Source organism: Procambarus clarkii, chromosome 77, assembly GCF_040958095.1.
Source record: "Procambarus clarkii isolate CNS0578487 chromosome 77, FALCON_Pclarkii_2.0, whole genome shotgun sequence".
NCBI classification, from domain to species: Eukaryota; Metazoa; Arthropoda; class Malacostraca; order Decapoda; family Cambaridae; genus Procambarus; species Procambarus clarkii.
The window spans coordinates 562675-585896 of NC_091226.1; positions in this window are offsets into that span (position 1 = coordinate 562675).

Here is a 23222-nt window from a genome sequence, read left to right on the forward strand (position 1 = left end):
ATCAATCTCAAAATTAACTGTACCTTGACCTACGATCTCAATCTTTTCCCCATTGACTGCTGTTAATGTCTTTGCGCAACGTTGAAGACGTGTATACTTAAAATTGCTGAAGGCTGACTTTTTAATTACCGTCGCCTGGCTTCCTGTATCAACAAAAGCTGTCAATCTCACACCTTCCACTTTCACCTCAAAAGTAGGCCTACCATCACTAGGAGACTGCTTTCATGCTCTCGTAATAGTGACTTTACAGTCCCTCTGTATATGTCCACGCATCCCGCAGGAGTAACACCTCCGCGGATCTCTGTTGTTACCCCGCGCAGGGTGGCTCGAACTTGCAGCTGAGGGCTGCTTCCCGCCTGATGAACCCGCGCCACAGTTCCTCGGCTTGGCTCCCTCGCCTTTACTTAACGCCTCTACGTATGGCGACAACTGAGTGCCCGGCGTCTCCGTGCGCATCTGCCTGTCTAAGGCTGTGGCGGCCTGGGGTTGGGGTTGAGGTATGGTGTGGGTGGCCTGGGGTTGGGGTGTGGATGGAGGTTGGGGTTGAGGTATGGTGTGGGTGGCCTCGGGTTGGGGTGTGGATGGAGGTTGGGGTTGAGGTATGGTGTGGGTGACCTCAGGCTGGGGTGTGGATTGAGGTTGGGGTGGGTATGGGGTGGCCTGGGGCTGGAATGGGTATGGGTATGGGTATGGGGTGGCCTGGGGTTGGAATGGGTATGGGTATGGGGTGGCCTGGGGTTGGAATGGGTATGGGTATGGGGTGGCCTGGGGTTGGAATGGGTATGGAGTGGCTTGGGGTTGGGGGAAGGGTTGGTATGGGAACTGAGGATGGGGTTGGTATGGGAATTGAGGATGGGGTTGGTATGGGAATTGAGGATGGGGTTGGGGTTGTTGTAGTGACGGATGAGGTGTACCTAGGTGGTCCCCAGTGGTGTCGGAAGAGGTGCTGTCCTCTACACTTCCACTTCCACTGGTCCCCACTGACTGGTCATTATCTGGGTTAAACATTTTCTGTGATTCCTGGTGTGCCACGTCTCTTCTAAACTACCCTTTAGTACACCCTCGACCCGGACTCACTACAACCGTGATCTTATACAAATAAAAAAAATCCCAACTCTTTTCCAAGAAACAACTACTAAATCCCCAAAGTAGGAAATACACCGATTTATCGAGAGAATCGCTGAAGTGAATCCAATGAATGAGTGTCTGCCCCGCACTCGTGTCTGACCGTGAAATATCCCGCAGTTCTATTGCTGAAACCTAAGTCCTTTACGTTAAAAAAAATTAAGGAATCTAATTTATATAAAACAATTTAAATGATAACGCAACTAACGAGCAGCACTCGTGATGGAGTAATAAAGAATATTTACTGTACTTGAATACTAAACGCGCTTGAAGTGAGCAGCGTGGCCACTGATGACTGATGGAGCGGGACCAGCTGCGCTGAAAAAAAAACTAAGTCCCGCGCTTTTTCGCTTAAACGCTGAAAAATCAAAATTTTTGTTCTGAAGGAAAATAACTAGTTTTACGTTAATAAACCGCTCTAGCGATTGATATAGACACCCAGGACATATATTTGCTTACTAAAGATTGAATTTTACTCAAAAACTGCGTTGTTACTCAATTGCTGGACTCTGCCAATTTTTCTGACTGCGAGGGAAAAATATTCTATCACCCCAAATATCACAAAACTCCTTTAATTCACAAAAATTTGGGTTTCTCGTTCCCAGATATAAATACGTTATTATTTACTACTGACGTTGTATGCAGAACAATACTGACACCTTGGGCGGTTTCAACACTCACTAATTCGAATTTTCGTCAAAATCAGAGATTTTCACCTCAAATGGACTCTGACAATATTACGACACGATTTTCTCGAAAAAAAACTAAATTCGGCAAAAATGTAATTATCACTGTTTAATGCTTTACGAACAGAATTACGTCCCTTGCGCGCACTAGAGAGTAATACTGACCCTAGGATATACACGAAACCTGAAAATTAGAATTTCCGCCAAAAAGTCAGATTCTAGCCCAAGCTGGACTTAGAAAATTTTCCACCTACGTTTCTACTGAAAACAGAATTCTAAGTCTACAAACACAATTCTACCGTCTTACTGGTAAAAACTAGAAACTATCACTCGCATCGACTGGAGAATCCTAATGACGCCCAGAACATACCCGTGACCCACGAATACAAATTGATTACAGTTAACGACTTTCCGACATTGACTTAGCCGAAAACTTATCCCAAAGTACTTAGAAATATTCCACGGACTCTATTAAGCATTTACACGCAACTTACTATCCCTTAAACTCCTTCACTTACTATAGTGACCGACCAATAGCCCTAAGTCCAGAGGATTAACTACACTCTAGCAACAACGCCTCTGACTTAGACTAATACAACAGGGAATAGCAAAGCTTAATGTACGCACTTAGCCTAATATGCAAGAAAATGCTAAACACTTTGATAAAAAAAAAATTTTTAACCGGGGATTGAATGTAAGGGAAAAAAAATTAATCTCTAGAACAACGAAAATAAACGGAAATTACTTTATAAATTGAAGTATACTTAATTCAAAAATGCACTCGACTTAATCTTATAATTGTCCCTACCGGCTCGCCGTACCACACCTAGCCTAGGGGCCTCGACCATCTAGGTTCCAACAGAGCGACACGCAGCTTTCAGCAACAATTATGACTAGGGACGACTCAACCTCCACTAAGTGTGCGATCACTTAGCTGTTGAATCGCTGCTAGGTAGGTTACTAGTCCGTCCCTCGGAGGCCGCAACGCCCTTCACGGATTACGTTTTTCCTAGCGTTTTGGGTCGTCTAATAACGCCCTCGGACTATCTACTGGCGTCCCACAGATATATCCGCCCCCGACAGCCCTCAAGGAACTGCTGTTGAGAGTATGGCGGCTCCCAACACCTCTGAATTAATTGCAATGGGTCGAGTATGGTACCCAGTCCAATCAACTCGGAGCGGTCTCCTTTTCAATAAATCTAATTTTAACAGCCTAATCTTACTAACTAAACCTTAATCATATCAGCCCGCATGACCCAAGATTCGCCAATCCCCACTCAAACGCACTGTTGTGGGGCTCACTGCTAATCCTGGCCCGCGGCTGTCTCCTTAGCATCCGCGAACGTGTTCGAACGGCTAGACGCGTGAGCCTTTCAACAATTTCAAACAAAATTGTTGAAACCACCGCTGTGCACCATTGTAACACGGGTTAGGGTTTCTCTCACTACTTATCTACCTTCTACTCCCCCTCTACCCGTATTCTTACTTTTTATTCTCTACCAAGGGACTCAAAAACTTTTACCAAAACCAACTCCACGCCACGTGGTCCTAAGACGATTGACCGACTTAGGATTCTACACCCAGTATGACGTGACCTAGGCTTTGAGCAAAACTCTAGAGTCGCCTCTACGCTGCCACCACCAGACCAGCAACACCGAGCAATGATCGAGGTCTGGATCGATCACGCTAATTAATCAACCTTGGGGCTTGATCCCCACTATAACCGATGACCGTGGAACTTAAGAGTGTGAAATTAATTACACGGGAATGATTCGATGTTAGAATCGGCGCCCAATCCAACTCCGCCTCGTGTGGACCACGTGACCAGGACAAGTTTACACATAAAACACATGGAAACAATAAAAATGCAATTTAATAACTAATTATTTTATTACAAGAAAAACTAAAACAAAATCTAAATATGTTCACTCCCTGTCACTTTAACACTCCCTACTTGACCTGAATGGCAATGAAGACTATTCTATAAATAACCATAGCAACTATACCTCTATGTTTTACCAGCTAAAGATGTTGGGCTGGTCTTGGGGAGAGGTAAGATGTTTGACCTCTCCCAGCTGCTCTGCAGATCACACTGATTTGTCCTCGTCTGGCCTAGCCCAGGCTAGAACATTGGATCCTTCCGCCTAGTCAAAGTTTCACCAAGTTACTAGCCAGGTTTAAGTTATAACAATTAACCTCTGTTGTACTTAATTGATCCAGACTGGTTGAATTATTTTACTGAAATTAAATTACACAAACATCTACGGCAGAGCTGTTCCCGATCCCCAAAATGGTTAATTGAACTTTGAGAAATAATAGACATGTCAACCCTGCTGACCTATGACCGCCGGTCACTCCGCCTTACAAGTTAGATCTGATTCGTGACGTCACTGATGGTGACTTAAACTCAATAATTAGAATCCTCTTGATGTTGTACCCAGTACTATTATACAATACAATTTTAATACAAAATGAATAAAGGCTAATTTCTCAAAATTACTGAATACTATAGGATGGTTCATTATACAAAACTATGAACAAAGCGTCGGTTATTTCCACCGCGAATTCCCCTGGGGGTCAGGTTCCCAGGTCACCATGCGGGCTCAGTTTCCCATTCTCTTTTGTCGATAAACCACTCTGGATAATTCTTACAACAGCCTAGTTTGTTACAGGCGCGTTAAGTAATTGGCATATTTTGGTATAAAAAGTCGTAATTTCAAACTGCGAATACGTGCAGAGAGCTAGAATTTGGCTCCTTAATATGGCCCAAGCGTCGAATTTGGGATGTTTGGGATATTTTGACAACTGCAGGCGGTGTTTGGGCAAAATGTGACTCGTCGCCGCTTTCAGTATTTGGCATATTGTCGGTATAAAAAGTCGTAATATCGAACTGCGAATACGTGCAAAGAGCCAGAATTTGGCTACAAAATATGGTTCAAGCGTCGAATTTGGGATGTTTGGGATATTTTGAAAACTGCAGAGAGGGTTTGGGCAAAATGTGATCCATCGCCGCTCTCAGTAATTTGCCTTTTTTCTGTATAAAAAGTCGTAATATCAAACTGCGAATACGTGCAGAGAGCCAGAAATTGGCTCCTAAATATGGATCAAGCGTCGAATTTGGGACGTTTGGGATATTTTGAAAACTGCAGAGAGGTCTTTGGCAAAATGTGATCCATCGCTGCTTTCAGTAACTGGCATATTTTCGGTATAAAAAGTCGTAATTTCATACTGCGAATACGTGCAGAGAGCCAGAAATTGGCTGCAAAATATTGCTCAATAGTCGAATTTGGGATGTTTGGGATATTTTGAAAACTGCAGGGAGGGTTTGGGCAAAATGTGACTCATCGGCGCGTTCAGTAACTGGCATATTTTGGTATAAAAAGTCGTAATTTCAAACTGCGAATACGTGCAGAGACAGAATTTGGCGCTAAAATATGGCTTAAGAGTCGAACTTGGGATGTTTGGGATATTTTCAAAACTGCAGGGTGGGTTTGGGCAAACTGTGACCCATCGCCGCTCTCAGTAATTGGCATATTTTCGTTATAAAATTCGTAATTTCAAACTGCGAAAACGTTCCGAGAGCCAGAATTTGGCTCCAAAGTATGGCTCAAGCGTCGAATTTGGGACGTTTGGGATATTTTAAAAATTGCAGGGAGGGCTTGGGCAAAATGTGATCCATCGCTGCTTTCAGTAACTGGCATATTTTCGGTATAAAAAGTCGTAATTTCATACTGCGAATACGTGCAGAAAGCCAGAATTTGACTCCAAGTTATGCCTCAAGGGTCGTATTTGGGATGTTTGGGATATTTTTAAAACTGTAGGGGGGGTTTGGGCAAAATGTAACCCATCGCTGTTTTCAGTATTTGACATATTTTCGGTATAAAAATTAGTAATTTCAAACTGCGAATACGTGCAGAGAGCCAGAATTTGGCTTCAAAATATGATTCAAGTGTCGAATTTGGGATGTTTGGGATATTTTGAAAACTACAGGGAGGACTTGGGCAAAATGTGATTCATCGGCGCGCTCAGTAATTGGCATATTTTGGTATAAAAAGTCATAATTTCAAACTGCGAATACGTGCAGAGAGCCAGAACTTGGCTCCAAAATATTGATCAAGCGTCAAATTTGGGATGTTTGGGATATTTTGAAAACTGCAGGGAGGGTTTGGGCAAAATGTGACTCATCGGGGCGTTAAGTAATTGGCATATTTTGGTATAAAAAGTCGTAATTTCAAACTGCGAATACGTGCAAAGAGCCAGAATTTGGCTACAAAATATGGTTCAAGCTTCGAATTTGGGATGTTTGAGATATTTTGAAAACTGCAGAGAGGGCTCGGGCAAAATGTGATCCATGGCCGCTGGCATATTTTCGGTATAAAAAGTCGTAATTTCATACTGCGAATACGTGCAGAGAGCCAGAAATTGGCTCCAAAATATTCCTCAAGGGTCGTATTTTGGATGTTTGGAATATTTCGAAAACTGGAGAGGGGTTTGGGCAAAACGTGACCCCTCGCCGCTTTCAGTAATTAGTATATTTTCGGTATAAAAAGTCGTAATTTCAAACTGCGAATAAATGCAGAGAGCCAGAATTTGGCTCCAAAATATGGTTCTAGGGTCGAATTTGGGATGTTTGGGAGATTTTAAAAACTGCAGAGAGGGTTTGGGCAAAATGTGATCCATCGCTGCTTTCAGTAATTGGCATTTCTTCTGTATAAAACGTCGTAATATCAAACTGCGAATACGTGCAGAGAGCCAGAATTTGGCTCCAAAATATGGTTCAAGCGCCGAATTTGGGATGTTTGGGATGTTTTGAAAACTGCAGGGAGGGTTTGGGCAAAATGTGACTCATCGGCGCGTTAAGTAATTGGCATATTTTGGTATAAAAAGTCGTAATTTCAAACTGCGAATACATGCAGAGAGCCAGAATTTGGCTCCAAAATATTGCTCAATAGCAGAATTTGGGATGTTTGGGATATTTTGAAAACTGCAGGGAGGGTTTGGGCAAAATGTTACTCATCGGAGCGTTCAGTAATTGGCATATTTTCGGTATAAAATTCTTAATTTCAAACTGCGAAAACGTGCCGCGAGCCAGAATTTGGCTCCAAAATATGGCTCAAGCGTCGAATTTGGGACGTTTGGGATATTTTGAAAATTGCAAAGAGGGCTTGGGCAAAATATGATCCATCGCCGCTTTCAGTAACTGGCATATTTTCGGTATAAAAAGTCGTAATTTCATACTGCGAATACGTGCAGAGAGCCAGATATTGGCTCCAAAATATTCTTCAAGGGTCGTATTTGGGACGTTTTTGATATTTCGAAAACTTCAAATGGCTTTGGGCAAAATGTGACCCATCGCAGCTTTCAGTAATTGGTATATTTTCGGTATAATAAGTCGTAATTTCAAACTGCGAATACGTGCAGAGAGCCAGAATTTGGCTCCAAAATATGGTTCAAGCGTCGAATTTGGGATGTTTGGGATGTTTTGAAAACTGCAGGGAGGGTTTGGGCAAAATGTGACTCATCGGCGCGTTAAGTAATTGGCATATTTTGGTATAAAAAGTCGTAATTTCAAACTGCGAATACGTGCAGAGAGCCAGAATTTGGCTCCAAAATATGGCTCAAGGGTCGAATTTGGGATGTTTGGGATATTTTGAAAACTGCAGGCGGGGTTTGGGCAAAATGTGACTCGTCGCCGCTTTCAGTATTTGGCATATTGTCGGTATAAAAAGTCGTAATATCGAACTGCGAATACGTGCAGAGAGCCAGAATTTGGCTACAAAATATGGTTCAAGGGTCGAATTTGGGACGTTTGTGATATTTTTAAAACTACAGGGAGGGTTTGGGCAAAATGTGACCCATCGCTGATCCCAGTATTTGGCATATATTCGGTATAAAAAGTCGTAATTTCAAACTGCGAATACGTGCAGAGAGCCAGAGTTTGGTTTCAAAATATGGCTCAAGAGTCGAATTTGGGATGTTTGAGATATTTTCAAAACTGCAAGGTGAATTTGGGCAAACTGTGACCCATCGCCTCTTTCAGTAATTGGCATATTATCGGTATAAAATTCGTAATTTCAAACTGCGAAAACGTGCTGAGAGCTAGAATTTGGTTCCAAAATATGGCTCAAGCGTCAAATTTGGGACGTTTGGGAAATTTTTAAAACTGCAGAAAGGGTTTGGGCAATATCTGATCCATCGCCGCTTTCAGTAACTGGCATATTTTCGGTATAAAAAGTCGGAATTTCATACTGCGAATACGTGCAGAGTCAGAAATTGGCTCCAAAATATTCCTCAAGGGTCGTATTTGGGATGTTTGGGATATTTCGAAAACTGCAGAGGGGTTTGGGCAAAATGTGACCCATCGCCGCTTTCAGTATTTGGTATATTTTCGGTATAAAAAGTCGTAATTTCAAACTGCGAATACGTGCAAAGAGTCAGAATTTGGCTCAAAAATATGGTTCAATTGTCGAATTTGGGATGTTTGGGATATTTTGAAAACTGCAGAGAGGGTTTGGGCAAAATGTGATCCATCGCCGCTCTCAGTAATTGGCATTTTTTCTGTATAAAACGTCGTAATATCAAACTGCGAATACGTGCAGAGAGCAAGAATTTTGCTCCAAAATATTGCTCAATAGTCGAATTTGGGATGTTTCTGATATTTTCAAAACTGCAGGGAGGGTTTGGGCAAAATGTGACCCCATCGCTGATCACAGTAATTGGCATATATTCGGTATAAAAAGTCATAATTTCAAACTGCGAATACGTGCAGAGAGCGAGAATTTTGCTACAAAATATTGCTCAAGCTTCAAATTTGGGAGGTTTTGGATATTTTGAAAACTGCAGGGAGGGTTTGGGCAAAATGTGACTCATCGGCGCGTTCAGTAATTGGCATATTTTGGTATAAAAAGTCTTAATTTCAAACTGCGAATACGTGCAGAGACACAATTTGGCGCCAAAATATGGCTCAAGAGTCGAATTTGGGACGTTTGGGATATTTGGAAAACTGCAGGGAGGGCTTGGGCAAAATGTGATCCGTCGCTGCTTTCAGTAACCGGCATATTTTTGGTATAAAAAGTCGTAATTTCATACTGCGAATACGTGCAGAGAGCCAGAATTTGACTTCAAAATATGGTTCAAGTGTCGAATTTGGGATGCTTGGGATATTTTGAAAACTGGAAGGAGGACTTGGGCAAAATGTGACTCATCGGCGTGCTCAGTAATTGGCATATTTTCGGTATAAAAATTCGTAATTTCAAAAAGCGAATACGTGCAGAGAGCCAGAACTTGGCTCCGAAATATGGCTCAAGCGTCGAATTTGGAATGTTTGAGATATTTTCAAAATTGCAGGATGGGTATGGGCAAACAGTGACCCATCGCCGCTCTCAGTAATTGGCATATTTTCGGTATCAAATTTGTAATTTCAAACTGCGAATACATGCAGAGAGCCAGAATTTGGCTCCTTAATATGGCCCATGCGTCGAATTTGGGATGTTTGGGATATTTTTAAAATTGCAGGGAGGGTTTGGGCAAAATGTGACCCATCGCTGATCCCAGTAATTGGCATATATTCGGTATAAAAAGTCGTTATTTCAAACTGCGAAAACGTGCCGAGAGCCAGAATTTGGCTCTAAAATATGGCTCAAGCGTCGAATTTGGGACGTTTGGGATATTTTGAAAACTGCAGGGAGGGTTTAGGCAAAATGTGACTCATCGGGGTGTTCAGTAATTGGCATATTTTGGTAAAAAAAGTCGTAATTTCAAACTGCGAATACGTGCAAAGAGCCAGAATTTGGCTACAAAATATGGTTCAAGCGTCGAATTTGGGATGTTTGTGATATTTTTAAAACTGCAGGGAGGGTTTAGGCAAAATGTGACCCATCGCTGATCCCAGGAATTGGCATATATTCGGTATAAAAAGTCGTAATTTCAAACTGCGAATACGTGCAGAGAGCCAGAGTTTGGTTCCAAAATATGGCTCAATAGTCGAATTTGGGATGTTCGGGATAATTTGAAAACTGCAGGGAGGTTTACGCAAAATGTGATCCATCGCCGCTTTCAGTAATTGGCATTTTTTCTGTATAAAATTCGTAATTTCAAACTGCGAATACGTGCAGAGAGCAAGAATTTGGCTCCAAAATATGGTTCAAGGGTCGAGTTTGGGATGTTACTGATATTTTTAAAACTGCAGGGAGAGTTTGGGCAAAATGCGACCCATCGCTGATCCCAGGAATTGGCATATATTCAGTATAAAAAGTCGTAATTTCAAACTGAGAATACGTGCAGAGAGCCAGAGTTTGGTTCCAAAATATGGCTCAAGAGTCGAATTTGGGATGTTTGAGATATTTTCAAAACTGCAGGGAGAATTTGGGCAAACTGTGACCCTTCGCTGCTCTCAGTAATTGGCATATTTTCGGTATAAAATTCGTAATTTCAAACTGCGAAAACATGCCGAGAGCCAGAATTTGGCTCCAAAATATGGCTCAAGCGTCGAATTTGGGACGTTTGGGATATTTTGAAAACTGCAGAGAGGGCTCGGGCAAAATGTGATCCATCCCCGCTTACAGTAACTGGCATATTTTCGGTATAAAAAGTCGTAATTTCTAACTGCGAATAAGTGTAGAGGGCCAGAATTTGGTTCCAAAATATGGTTCAAGGGTCGAATTTGGGATGTTTGGGATATTTTAAAAACTGCAGAGAGGGTTTGGCAAAATGTGATCCATCGCCGCTCTCAGTAATTAGCATTTTTTCTGTATAAAAAGTCGTAATATCAAACTGCGAATACGTGCAGAGAGCCAGAATTTGGCCTCAGAGGCCTCAAGAGAGGGATTCAGAGGCTTAAGAGAGTGATACAGAGGCTGAAGAGAGTAATGCAGAGGCTCAAGAGAGGGATGAAGAGGCTGAAGAGAGTAATGCAGAGGCTCAAGAGAGTGATGCAGAGGCTCAAGAGAGTGATGCAGAGGCTCAAGAGAGTGATGCAGAGGCTCAAGAGAGTGCTGCAGACGATCAAGAGAGTGATGCAGAGGCTCAAGAGAGTGATGCAAAGGATCAGAAGAGGGAAGCAGAGGCTTAAGAAAGTGATGCAGAGGCTGAAGAGAGTGATGCAGAGGCTTAAGAAAGGGATGCAGAGGCTCAAGAGAGGGATGCAGAGGCTCAAGAGAGTGATTCAGAGGTTTACGAGAGTGATGCAGAGGATCAAGAGAGTGATGCAGAGGCTCGAGAGAGTTATGCAAAGGCTTCAAGAGAGTGATTCAGAGGCTTAAGAGAGTGATACAGAGGCTGAAGAGAGTGTTGCAGAGGCTCAAGAGATGGTTGAATAGGCTGAAGAGAGTGATGCAGAGACTCAAGAGAGGGATGCAGAGGCTCAAGAGAGTGATTCAGAGGTTTACGAGAGTGATGCAGAGGAGTAAGAGAGAGTGATGCAGAGGTTTAAGAGAGGGATGCAGAGGCTCAAGAGAGGGATACAGAGTCTCAAGAGAGAGATGCAGGGGCTCAACAAGTGAGTGATGCAGAGGCTCCAGAGAGGGATGCAGAGGCTCAAGAGATTGATTCAGAGGCTTACGAGAGTGATGCAGAGGATCAAGAGAGTGATGCAGAGGCTCGAGAGAGTTATGCAGAGGCCTCAAGAGAGGGATTCAGAGGCTTAAGAGAGTGATACAGAGGGTGAAGAGAGTGTTGCAGAGGCTCAAGAGATGGTTGAATAGGCTGAAAAGAGTGATGCTGAGGCTCCAGAGAGGGATGCAGAGGCTCAAGAGAGTGATGCAGAGGCTCCAGAGAGAAAGACAGAGGCTTAAGAGAGTGATGCAGAATCTCAAGAGAGTGATACAGACGCTCAAGAGAGTGATGCAGAGGATCAAGAGAGGGATGCAGAGGTTTAAGAGAGTTATGCAGAGACTCAAGAGAGTGATGCAAAGGCTCAAGAGAGTGATGCAGAGGCTAAAGAGAGTGATGCAGAGGCTCAAGAGAGTGATGCAGACGTCAAGAGAGTGATGCAGAGGCTCGAGAGAGTTATGCAGAGGCCTCAAGAGAGGGATTCAGAGGATTAAGAGAGTAATGCAGAGGCTGAAGAGAGTAATGCAGAGGCTCAAGAGAGGGATGTAGAGGCTGAGGAGTGATGCAGAGGCTCAAGAGAGGGGTGCAGAGGCTCAAGAGAGTGATGCAGAGGCTCAAGAGAGTGATGCAGAGGCTCAAGAGAGTGATGCAGAGGCTCAAGAGAGTGCTGCAGACGATCAAGAGAGTGATGCAGAGGCACAAGTGAGTGATGCAGAGGAGTAAGAGAGTTATTCAGAGGCTTGAGAGAGGGATGCAGAGGCTCAAGAGAGGGATGCAGAGGCTCAAGAGAGGGATGCAGGGGCTCAAGAGAGTGATGCAGAGGCTCAAGAGAAGGATGCAGAGGCTCAAGAGATTGATTCAGAGGCTTACGAGAGTGATGCAAAGGATCAAGAGAGTGATGCAGAGGCTCGAGAGAGTTATGCAGAGGCCTCAAGAGAGGGATTCAGAGGCTTAAGAGAGTGATACAGAGGCTGAAGAGAGTGTTGCAGAGGCTCAAGAGATGGTTGAATAGGCTGAAGAGAGTGATGCAGAGGCTCAAGAGAGTGATGTATAGGATCAAGAGCGTGATGCTGAGGCTCCAGAGAGGGATGCAGAGGCTAAAGAGAGTGATGCAGAGGCTCAAGAGAGAAAGGCAGAGGCCTAAGAGAGTGATGCAGAATCTCAAGAGAGTGATACAGACGCTCAAGAGAGTGATGCAGAGGATCTGAGAGTTATGCAGAGGCTTAAGAGAGTTATGCAGAGGCTCAAGAGAGTGATGCAGAGGCTCAAGAGAGTGATGCAGAGGCTCATGAGAGTGATGCAGAGGCTCAAGAGAGTGATGGAGACGATCAAGAGAGTGATGCAGAGGCTCGAGAGAGTTATGCAGAGGCCTCAAGAGAGGGATTCAGAGGCTTAAGAGAGTGATACAGAGGCTGAAGAGAGTAATGCAGAGGCTCAAAAGAGGGATGACGAGGCTGAAGAGAGTAATGCAGAGGCTCAAGAGAGGGATGCAGAGGCTCAAGAGAGTGATTCAGAGGCTTACGAGAGTGATTCAGAGGAGTAAGAGAGTGATGCAGAGGCTTAAGAGAGGGATGCAGAAACCATTTGTTTCTCGTTAAAATACTGAGTAGGATATTGAAAAGGGGAGAAGTTCGGTTTTTATTGCATATATCGACGTTTCAGCAGGATTAAAGCGATTTTTCGTGTACATCTTCCATCGGTAATATAAACGGAAAATCAAGAACATTTTAGTTAGTTCTAATGAAAACACATTGCTTTTTATCATTTGTATTGGAAAGAACATTGTCATATGTCTTTTGTTGGATCTAAATAATACGAAACCTCGCTCTATGATTTGAAGTTAAAATTCTCAAATATGGTAAAATAGTGACTTTTTCACGCTAATCATGTAGGTTGATATTACGTAAATATATTTATTTTTACCAATATTTCGATACTATTTCATGTAGTATCACGATATGTGATTTGCCTTCAAATCTCAGAATTTCGCAAATTATTGCATTTTAAGCAAGTTTTCTTGCATTTTGTTTCGTACGAAAAAACATCGAATTTAGGAATATTTTGACGTTTATCATCTCCTTTTCCTTCATGTGATTTAAACAAAATATCATCGAATTAGGCAATATTTTGCCGTTTTCCACGTTTTTTTTAATTTTCAGTTTATTGGTATTAATTCATTATATATACGATAAAAATGATCCAAACACATAATTGATTAGATAATTAACCTCAAATACTTCTATTTTCAATCAACCATTTGTTTCTCGTTAAAATACTGAGTAGGATATTGAAAAGGGGAGAAATTCGGTTTTTATTGCATATATCGACGATTCAGCAGGATTAGAGCGGTTTTACGTGTACATCTTCCATCGGTAATATAAACGGAAAATCAAGAACATTTTAGTTAGTTCTAATGAAAAAACATTGTTTTTTATCATTTGTATTGGAAACAACATTGTCATATGTCTTTTCTTGGATCTAAATAATACGAAACCTCGCTGTAGGATATGAAGTTAAAATCCTCAAATATGGTTATATAGTGACTTTTTCACGTTTTTCATGTTGTTTGATATTACGTAAATATATTCATTTTTACCAATATTTCGATACTATTTCATGTTGTATCACGATATGTGATTTGGCCTTCAGATCTCAGAATTTCGCATAATATTGCATTTAAAGCAAGTTTTCTTGCATTTTGTTTCGTACGAAAAATCATCGAATTTACCAATATTTTGACGTTTATCATCCCCTTTTCCTTTATGTGATTTAAACAAAATATCATCGAATTAGGCAATATTTTGCCGTTTATCCACGTTTTTGTAGAAAAAAATATGGCTCAAGAGTCGAATTTGGGATGTTTGAGATATTTTCAAAACTGCAGGGTGAATTTGGGCAAACTGTGACCCTTCGTCGCTCTCAGTAATTGGCATTATTTCGGTATAAAATTCGTAATTTCAAACCGAAAAAACGTGCCGAGAGCCAGAATTTGGCTCCAAAATATGGCTCAAGCGTCGAATTTGGGACGTTTGGGATATTTTGAAAACTGCAGAGAGGGCTCGGGCAAAATGTGATCCATCGCCGCTTTCAGTAACTGGCATATTTTCGGTATAAAAAGTCGTAATTTCATACTGCGAATACGTGCAGAGAGCCAGAAATTGGCTCCAAAATATTCCTCAAGGGTCGTATTTGGGATGTTTGGGATATTTCGAAAACTGCAAAGGGGTTTGGGCAAAATGTGAACCATCGCCGCTTTCAGTAATTGGTATATTTTCGGTATAAAAAGTCGTAATTTCAAACTGCGAATAAGTGCAGAGAGCCAGAGTTTGGTTCCAAAATATGGCTCAAGAGTCGAATTAGGGATGTTTGAGATATTTTCAAAACTGCAGGGTGAATTTGGGCAAACTGTGACCCATCGCCGCTCTCAGTAATTGGCATATTTTCGGTATAAAATTCGTAATTTGAAACTGCAAAAACGTGCCGAGAGCCAGAATTTGGCTCCAAAATATGGCTCAAGCGTCGAATTTGGGATGTTCTAGATATTTTTAAAACTGCAGGGGGGGGTTTGGGCAAAATGTGGCCCATCGCTGCTTTCAGTATTTGGCATATTTTCGGTATAAAAAGTAGTAATTTCAAACTGCGAATCCGTGCAGTGAGCCAGAATTTGGCATCAAAATATGGTTCAAAGGTCGAATTTGGGATGTTTGGGATATTTTGAAAACTGCAAGGAGGACTTGGGCAAAATGTGACTCATCGGCGTGCTCAGTAATTGGCATATTTTCGGTATAAAAATTCGTAATTTCAAAAGCGAATACGTGCAGAGAGCCAGAACTTGGCTCCAAAATATGGCTCAAGTGTCGAATTTGGAATGTTTGAGATATTTTCAAAATTGCAGGGTGGGTATGGGCAAACAGTGACCCATCGCCGCTCTCAGTAATTGGCATATTTTCGGTATAAAATTTGTAATTTCAAACTGCGAATACATGCAGAGAGCCAGAATTTGGCTCCTTAATATGGCCCAAGCGTCGAATTTGGGATGTTTGGGATATTTTTAAAATTGCAGGGAGGGTTTGGGCAAAATGTGACCCATCGCTGATCCCAGTAATTGGCATATATTCGGTATAAAAAGTCGTTATTTCAAACTGCGAATACGTGCAGAGAGCCAGAGTTTGGTTCCAAAATATGGCTCAAGAGTCGAATTTGGGATGTTTCAGATATTTTCAAAACTGCAGGGTGAATTTGGGCAAACTGTGACCCTTCGTCGCTCTCAGTAATTGGCATTATTTCGGTATAAAATTCGTAATTTCAAACTGAAAAAACGTGCCGAGAGCCAGAATTTGGCTCCAAAATATGGCTCAAGCGTCGAATTTGGGACGTTTGGGATATTTTGAAAACTGCAGAGAGGGCTCGGGCAAAATATGATCCATCGCCGCTTTCAGTAACTGGCATATTTTCGGTATAAAATTCGTAATTTCGTACTGCGAATACGTGCAGAGAGCCAGAAATTGGCTCCAAAATATTCCTCAAGGGTCGTATTTGGGATGTTTGGGATATTTCGAAAACTGCAAAGGGGTTTGGGCAAAATGTGAACCATCGCCGCTTTCAGTAATTGGTATATTTTCGGTATAAAAAGTCGTAATTTCAAACTGCGAATAAGTGCAGAGAGCCAGAATTTAGTTCCAAAATATGGTTCAAGGGTCGAAATTGGGATGTTTGGGATATTTTGAAAACTGCAGAAAGGGTTTGGGCAAAATGTGACCCATCGCCGCTTTCAGTAATTGGCATTTTTTCTCTATAAAAATTCGTAATATCAAACTGCGAATACGTGCAGAGAGCCAGAATTTGGAGCCAAAATATGGCTCAAGCGTCGAATTTGGGATGTTCAGGATATTTTCAAAACTGCATGGTGGGTTTGGGCAAACTGTGACCCATCGCCGCTCTCAGTAATTGGCATATTTTCCGTATAAAATTCGTAATTTCAAACTGCGAATAATGCAAGAGAGCCAGAATTTGGCTCCTTAATATGGCCCAAGCGTCGAATTTGGGATGTTTGGGATATTTTGAAAACTGCAGGGAGGTTTTGGGCAAAATGTGATCCATCGCCGCTTTCAGTAATTGGCATTTTTTCTGTATAAAAAGTCGTAATTTCAAACTGCGAATACGTGCAGAAAGCCAGAATTTGGCTCGAAAATATGGTTCAAGAGTCGAATTTGGGATGTTTGGGATATTTTTAAAACTGCAGGGAGGGTTTGGGCAAAATGTGACCCATCGCTGATCCCAGTAATTGGCAGATAATCGGTATAAAAAGTCGTAATTTCAAACTGAGAATACGTGCAGCGAGCCAGAGTTTGGCTCCAAAATATTGCTCAATAGTCGAATTTGGGATGTTCGGGATATTTTGAAAACTGCAGGGAGGTTTACGCAAAATGTGATCCATCGCCGCTTTCAGTAATTGGCATTTTTTCTGTATAAAATTCGTAATTTCAAACTGCGAATACGTGCAGAGAGCAAGAATTTGGCTCCAAAATATGGTTCAAGAGTCGAGTTTGGGATGTTTCTGATATTTTTAAAACTGCAGGGAGAGTTTGGGCAAAATGTGACCCATCGCAGATCCCAGGAATTGGCATATCTTCAGTATAAAAAGTCGTAATTTCAAACTGAGAATACGTGCAGCGAGCCAGAGTTTGGTTCCAAAATATGGCTCAAGAGTCGAATTTGGGATGTTTGAAATATTTTCAAAACTACAGGGTGAATTTGGGCAAACTGTGACCCTTCGCTGCTCTCAGTAATTGGCATATTTTCGGTATAAAATTCGTAATTTCAAACTGCGAAAACGTGCCGAGAGCCAGAATTTGGCTCCAAAATATGGCTCAAGCGTCGAATTTGGGACGTTTGGGATATTTTGAAAACTGCAGAGAGGGCTCGGGCAAAATGTGATCCATCCCCGCTTACAGTAACTGGCATATTTTCGGTATAAAAAGTCGTAATTTCTAACTGCGAATAAGTGTAGATGGCCAGAATTTGGCTCCAAAATATGGTTCAAGGGTCGAATTTGGGATGTTTGGGATATTTTAAAAACTGCAGAGAGGGTTTGGCAAAATGTGATCCATCGCCGTTCTCAGTAATTGGCATTTTTTCTGTATAAAAAGTCGTAATATCAAACTGCGAATACGTGCAGAGAGCCAGAATTTGGCCTCAGAGGCCTCAAGAGAGGGATTCAGAGGCTTACGAGAGTGATACAGAGGCTGAAGAGAGTAATGCAGAGGCTCAAGAGAGGGATGAAGAGGCTGAAGAGAGTAATGCAGAGGCTCAAGAGAGTGATGCAGAGGCTCAAGAGAGTGTTGCAGAGGCTCAAGAGAGTGATGCAGAGGTTCAAGAAAGTGATGCAGAGGCTCAAGAGAGTGATGCAGAGGCTCAAGAGAGTGCTGCAGACGATCAAGAGAGTGATGCAGAGGCTCAAGAGAGTGATGCAAAGGATCAGAAGAAGGAAGCAGAGGCTTAAGAAAGTGATGCAGAGGCTGAAGAGAGTGATGCAGAGGCTTAAGAAAGGGATGCAGAGGCTCAAGAGAAGGATGCAGATACTCAAGAGAGTGATTCAGAGGCTTACGAGAGTGATCCAGAGGATCAAGAGAGTGATGCAGAGGCTCGAGAGAGTTATGCAAAGGCTTCAAGAGAGTGATTCAGAGGCTTAAGAGAGTGATACAGAGGCTGAAGAGAGTGTTACAGAGGCTCAAGAGATGGTTGAATAGGCTGAAGAGAGTGATGCAGAGACTCAAGAGAGGGATGCAGAGGCTCAAGACAGTGATTCAGAGGTTTACGAGAGTGATGCAGAGGAGTAAGAGAGAGTGATGCAGAGGTTTAAGAGAGGGATGCAGAGGCTCAAGAGAGGGATACAGAGTCTCAAGAGAGGGATGCAGGGGCTCAACAAGTGAGTGATGCAGAGGCTCCAGAGAGGGATGCAGAGGCTCAAGAGATTGATTCAGAGGCTTACGAGAGTGATGCAGAGGATCAAGAGAGTGATGCAGAGGCTCGAGAGAGTTATGCAGAGGCCTCAAGAGACGGATTCAGAGGCTTAAGAGAGTGATACAGAGGCTGAAGAGAGTGTTGCAGAGGCTCAAAAGATGGTTGAATAGGCTGAAAAGAGTGATGCTGAGGCTCCAGAGAGGGATGCAGAGGCTCAAGAGAGTGATGCAGAGGCTCCAGAGAGAAAGACAGAGGCTTAAGAGAGTGATGCAGAATCTCAAGAGAGTGATACAGACGCTCAAGAGAGTGATGTAGAGGATCAAGAGAGGGATGCAGAGGTTTAAGAGAGTTATGCAGAGACTCAAGAGAGTGATGCAGAGGCTCAAGAGAGTGATGCAGAGGCTCAAGAGAGTGATGCAGAGGCTCAAGAGAGTGATGCAGACGTCAAGAGAGTGATGCAGAGGCTCGAGAGAGTTATGCAGAGGCCTCAAGAGAGGGATTCAGAGGATTAAGAGAGTAATGCAGAGGCTGAAGAGAGTAATGCAGAGGCTCAAGAGAGGGATGTAGAGGCTGAAGAGTGATGCAGAGGCTCAAGAGAGGGATGCAGAGGCTCAAGAGAGTGATGCAGAGGCTCAAGAGAGTGATGCAGAGGCTCAAGAGAGTGATGCAGAGGCTCAAGAGAGTGCTGCAGACGATCAAGAGAGTGATGCAGAGGCTCAAGAGAGTGATGCAGAGGATCAGGAGAGGGAAGCAGGGGCTTAAGAGAGTGATGCCGAGGCTGAAGAGAGTGATGCAGATGATTAAGAGAGTGATGCAGAGGCTTAAGAAAGGGATGCAGAGGCTCAAGAGAGGGATGCAGAGGCTCAGAAGAGTGATTCAGAGGCTTATGAGAGTGATGCAGAGGATCAAGAGAGTGATGCAGAGGCTCGAGAGAGTTATGCAGAGGCCTCAAGAGAGGGATTCAGAGGCTTAAGAGAGTGATACAGAGGCTGAAGAGAGTGTTGCAGAGGCTCAAGAGATGGTTGAATAGGCTGAAAAAAGTGATGCAGAGGCTCAAGAGAGGGATGCAGAGGCTCAGGAGAGTGATTCAGAGGCTTACGTGAATGATGCAGAGGAGTAAGAGAGTGATTCAGAGGCTTGAGAGAGGGATGCAGAGGCTCAAGAGAGGGATGCAGAGGCTCAAGAGAGGGATGCAGGGGCTCAAGAGAGTGATGCAGAGGCTCAAGAGAGGGATGCAGAGGCTCAAGAGATTGATTCAGAGGCTTACGAGAGTGATGCAGAGGATCAAGAGAGTGATGCAGAAGCTCGAGAGAGTTATGCAGAGGCCTCAAGAGAGGGATTCAGAGGCTTAAGAGAGTGATACAGAGGCTGAAGAGAGTGTTGCAGAGGCTCAAGAAATGGTTGAATAGGCTGAAGAGAGTGATGCAGAGGCTCAAGAGAGTGATGTATAGGATCAAGAGCGTGATGCTGAGGCTCCAGAGAGGGATGCAGAGGCTAAAGAGAGTGATGCAGAGGCTCAAGAGAGAAAGGCAGAGGCCTAAGAGAGTGATGCAGAATCTCAAGAGAGTGATACAGACGCTCAAGAGAGTGATGCAGAGGATCTGAGAGTTATGCAGAGGCTTAAGAGAGTTATGCAGAGGCTCAAGAGAGTGATGCAGAGGCACAAGAGAGTGATGCAGAGGCTCATGAGAGTGATGCAGAGGCTCAAGAGAGTGATGGAGACGATCAAGAGAGTGATGCAGAGGCCCGAGAGAGTTATGCAGAGGCCTCAAGAGAGGGATTCAGAGGCTTAAGAGAGTGATACAGAGGCTGAAGAGAGTAATGCAGAGGCTCAAAAGAGGGATGAAGAGGCTGAAGAGAGTAATGCAGAGGCTCAAGAGAGGGATGCAGAGGCTCAAGAGAGTGATTCAGAGGCTTACGAGAGTGATTCAGAGGAGTAAGAGAGTGATGCAGAGGCTTAAGAGAGGGATGCAGAAACCATTTGTTTCTCGTTAAAATACTGAGTAGGATATTGAAAAGGGGAGAAGTTCGGTTTTTATTGCATATATCGACGTTTCAGCAGGATTAAAGCGATTTTTCGTGTACATCTTCCATCGGTAATATAAACGGAAAATCAAGAACATTTTAGTTAGTTCTAATGAAAACACATTGCTTTTTATCATTTGTATTGGAAAGAACATTGTCATATGTCTTTTGTTGGATCTAAATAATACGAAACCTCGCGCTATGATTTGAAGTTAAAATTCTCAAATATGGTAAAATAGTGACTTTTTCACGCTAATCATGTAGGTTGATATTACGTAAATATATTCATTTTTACCAATATTTCGATACTATTTCATGTAGTATCACGATATGTGATTTGGCCTTCAAATCTCAGAATTTCGCATAATATTGCATTTTAAGCAAGTTTTCTTGCATTTTGTTTCGTACGAAAAAACATCGAATTTAGCAATATTTTGACGTTTATCATCCCCTTTTCCTTTATGTGATTTAAACAAAATATCATCGAATTAGGCAATATTTTGCCGTTTATCCACGTTTTTGTAGAAAAAAATATGGCTCAAGAGTCGAATTTGGGATGTTTGAGATATTTTCAAAACTGCAGGGTGAATTTGGGCAAACTGTGACCCTTCGTCGCTCTCAGTAATTGGCATTATTTCGGTATAAAATTCGTAATTTCAAACTGAAAAAACGTGCCGAGAGCCAGAATTTGGCTCCAAAATATGGCTCAAGCGTTGAATTTGGGACGTTTGGGATATTTTGAAAACTGCAGAGAGGGCTCGGGCAAAATGTGATCCATCGCCGCTTTCAGTAACTGGCATATTTTCGGTATAAAAAGTCGTAATTTCATACTGCGAATACGTGCAGAGAGCCAGAAATTGGCTCCAAAATATTCCTCAAGGGTCGTATTTGGGATGTTTGGGATATTTCGAAAACTGCAAAGGGGTTTGGGCAAAATGTGAACCATCGCCGCTTTCAGTAATTGGTATATTTTCGGTATAAAAAGTCGTAATTTCAAACTGCGAATAAGTGCAGAGAGCCAGAATTTAGTTCCAAAATATGGTTCAAGGGTCGAATTTGGGATGTTTGGGATATTTTGAAAACTGCAGAGAGGGTTTGGGCAAAATGTGATCCATCGCCGCTTTCAGTAATTGGCATTTTTTCTCTATAAAAATTCGTAATATCAAACTGCGAATACGTGCAGAGAGCCAGAATTTGGAGCCAAAATATGGCTCAAGCGTCGAATTTGGGATGTTCAGGATATTTTCAAAACTGCATGGTGGGTTTGGGCAAACTGTGACCCATCGCCGCTCTCAGTAATTGGCATATTTTCCGTATAAAATTCGTAATTTCAAGCTGCGAATAATGCAGAGAGCCAGAATTTGGCTCCTTAATATGGCCCAAGCGTCGAATTTGGCATGTTGGGGATATTTTGAAAACTGCAGGGAGGTTTTGGGCAAAATGTGATCCATCGCCGCTTTCAGTAATTGGCATTTTTTTCTGTATAAAAAGTCGTAATTTCAAACTGCGAATACGTGCAGAAAGCCAGAATTTGGCTCGAAAATATGGTTCAAGAGTCGAATTTGGGATGTTTGGGATATTTTTAAAACTGCAGGGAGGGTTTGGGCAAAATGTGACATATCGCTGATCCCAGTAATTGGCATATATTCGGTATAAAAAGTCGTAATTTCAAACTGCGAATACGTGCAGAGAGCGAGAATTTGGCTCCAAAATATTGCTCAAGCGTCAAATTTGGTATGTTTGGGATATTTTGAAAACTGCAGGGAGGGTTTAGGCAAAATGTGACTCATCGGGGTGTTCAGTAATTGGCATATTTTGGTAAAAAAAGTCGTAATTTCAAACTGCGAATACGTGCAAAGAGCCAGAATTTGGCTACAAAATATGGTTCAAGCGTCGAATTTGGGATGTTTGTGATATTTTTAAAACTGCAGGGAGGGTTTGGGCAAAATGTGACCCATCGCTGATCCCAGGAATTGGCATATATTCGGTATAAAAAGTCGTAATTTCAAACTGCGAATACGTGCAGAGAGCCAGAGTTTGGTTCCAAAATATGGCTCAAGAGTCGAATTAGCGATGTTTGAGATATTTTCAAAACTGCAGGGTGAATTTGGGCAAACTGTGACCCATCGCCGCTCTCAGTAATTGGCATATTTTCGGTATAAAATTCGTAATTTCAAACTGCAAAAACGTGCCGAGAGCCAGAATTTGGCTCCAAAATATGGCTCAAGCGTCGAATTTTGGATGTTCTAGATATTTTTAAAACTGCAGGGGGGGTTTGGGCAAAATGTGGCCCATCGCTGCTTTCAGTATTTGGCATATTTTCGGTATAAAAAGTAGTAATTTCAAACTGCGAATCCGTGCAGAGAGCCAGAATTTGGCTACAAAATATGGTTCAAAGGTCGAATTTGGGATGTTTGGGATATTTTTATAACTGCAGGGAGAACTTGGGCAAAATGTGACTCATCTGCGCGTTCAGTAATTGGCATATTTCCGTTATAAAAATTCGTAATTTCAAACTGCGAATACGTGCAGAGAGCCAGAACTTGGCTCCAAAATATGGCTCAAGCGTCGAATTTTGGATGTTTTGGATATTTTCAAAACTGCAGGGTGGGTTTAGACAAACTGTGACCCATCGCCGCTCTCAGTATTTGGCATATTTTCGGTATGAAATTCGTAATTTCAAATTGCGAATACATGCAGAGAGCCAGAATTTGGCTCCTTAAAATGGCCCAAGCGTCGAATTTGGCATGTTTAGGTTATTTTGAAAACTGCAGGGTGGGTTTAGGCAAAATGTGATCCATCGCTGATCCCAGTATTTGGCATATATTCCGTATAAAAAGTCTTAATTTCAAACTGCGAATACGCGAAGAGAGC